Source organism: Pteropus vampyrus, unplaced genomic scaffold (assembly GCF_000151845.1).
Source record: "Pteropus vampyrus isolate Shadow unplaced genomic scaffold, Pvam_2.0 Scaffold8, whole genome shotgun sequence".
NCBI classification, from domain to species: domain Eukaryota; kingdom Metazoa; phylum Chordata; class Mammalia; order Chiroptera; family Pteropodidae; genus Pteropus; species Pteropus vampyrus.
Window position 1 is genome coordinate 4,313,790 of NW_011888789.1, and position 2,640 is coordinate 4,316,429.

The window sequence follows — 2,640 nt, forward strand, 5'->3', positions numbered from 1 at the left end:
ATGGGGCCGGTCGCCAGAAAGACCAAGCTATGATTGGAGTCTCGGAACTTTCATCTCCACTCCTATCATCCAGGCAGCAGGGAGGGGCCAAAAAGTGAACTGATAATCAATCAGGCCTACATGATGAAACCTCCTTAGAATCTCCTAAACTACAGTGTTCAAAAACTTTCAAGCCGGTGAACATGGCCACATGCTGGGAGGGTGGCACACCCCAGTTCCATGGGGACAGAAGTTTCTGTACTTGGAACCCTTCTGGGCCTGACTACATTCTCTTTATTTCAATATTCATATATATTTTTATTGTACATATTTTTTATTATATAATAAACTGATGAATGTAAGCAAGTGTTTCCTTGACTTCTATGAGACGTTATTGAAAGTTATTGAACCTGAGGAAAGGGTCATTGGAATTCCCCAATTTGTAAACAAGCCAGACAGAAGCTTAGGTAACCTGGGAACCCACTTACAATTGGCATCTGCAGTGGGGGCAGTCTTGTGGGCCTGAGTCTTTAACATGTGAGATCTGATGTTAACTCAGGTAGATAGCATCAGAACTGAGTTGAATTGTAGGACACCCAGCTGGTATCAGAGAATTGGTCATTGTGGGGGGAAAAAGCCACACATCTGGTGCTGAAAGTGTGAGTAGAGAGTAGAGGGATAGTAAACTAATGGATATCAGGGCCATTACCAGGTGATGTCTGATTATATATGTGAACCATATGTCAATCCCTGAGTCAGAGATGCATATAAAATATTGTGCTGTTTTGAAGACTCTAAGGATATAGAAAAATCCGTACTTAATCATTTACCTGCACATCCCACCAAACCTTTATTGAGAAAGTTTCCCATACCCCCAGACCCTAGAACGGGAGCCTTTTAAATAATCTACACAGACAGCTCTCTTAGTAACTACCAAGTACAGATCATTAGTAGTAATAACTCTAGATGTTTTTGTAAAGCTGATTAATAAAAAGGTTGAATAAACACATACAACTTCCTACAATATGGAAGCTCTGTATAACTCTTATAAATAAATGGATATGATGATACTATGGAAACCAGCAAGGAAAACAGATTTGCTTTGGGGTCCATCTAGTGTCCAAATTCAAGGACACTGGAACTTGACTCAACTCAAGAAAATTTCCATGAGCCAATAAACTATTTTCCAGTTTCCAGGAAAATTGCTAAGGACTAGTGATAGTGAATTGTATATGAAGCAGAGGTTTTTGTTTGTTTGTTTGTTTTTTCATCATCAGTATCATTTGCAAGTTCATTTCAATTAAATGGGCTTCAAGTTAAAGAATGAGCACAATTCTTGCTGTAGGGTATTTATCTTCCTTCCTAGAATGATACTAATTTTATCACACACACACACAAAAGGGATGATTTCTGGAACACTTAGCTATTTACTATGGCAAAGCCAGGAAATATGACTATTGACATTCAAAATAAGAAACACATTTGTAGCTAGAAAAAAAAAAAAACAATAGAAAAAATAGTTTCCAAAATTGAATACTTTTCAAACATTCATAGATATTTTGTTTAATTTGAACCATTGACAACAGTCAAAGGACATAGCACTTTGTATTTTCTGTTGAGAAGTACAGACTGAGAGGAGCCAAAACACTGAGAAACTTAAAACTGTTATAAAGTTGTCGTCATTTTTCCTAATTAAAGAGTAGGCTAGTCTGATTCAGAAAAGGGCCTGAATCAGAGAACACTTTATAAGAAATGTAATTTATGGCAGCCCTTGACAGGTATAGGAGAATCAAAATTAAAATCTTTAGAAAATTTAAAAAAAATTTTAAAGAAAATAAAGACTAATCATTTATAACTCATTCATTGTTTGTATATAAAGTCTACTACTAGGGTAGTTTCGTGTTGGTGATACTTAACAATGCTGGTGTTCCCAATGAATTTTTTTTTTTTTTTTTTGGAAAAAAAAATGTATTTGCCTTAACATTTAATAGACTAAACAAGTCCCATCTTTGGTTATCACTGGCAGTGTGGTCTGTCTGGAATTACACCAGATTCCAGATTAATAGAGTTTGGAATTAAATTAATAAACTATGTTGGCTTTGCCTAGACCATGTCAGTCAGAGATATATCAGTTGCAGATTCACGGGGATGGGCGGGTATGTTTTTTTAATATTCCCAGAAAAAGAATGTATAGCTACGTGACCAAATGATCGTACATTTCTACTCTGGCCACCAGGGGGTCTACTCACTTCTATGAATATTTCAGGGCTTGCTACTGAAATGTGAAACACAGACAAGCAGTGTGGGTGTCCTCTTTGGTAAGAAATACAGACTCTTCAACATTCTTCCAGACCTACTGAATCAGAATCTGCATTGTAACATCTCTAGGTGATTTGTATGTACAATAAAGTTTGAGACATCTTGTTCTAGATTATGGGAATAAATATGCTATATTCCATATATGATCAGAATTAAGAAACTCTAAAACTCAGAGGATCTTGCCATCCAGTTTCAAGCTCAGTCTCCTGCCTCCAATTTAGTTGGTTTTTCATAAAAGCATTAGGACTCAAAAAACTATTCTTTTCTTAAAAATACTTGCCCTAAAGTGTTCCTTTCATGACATACTCTAACCAGATAAATTATCATAATCTTGAATCCTTT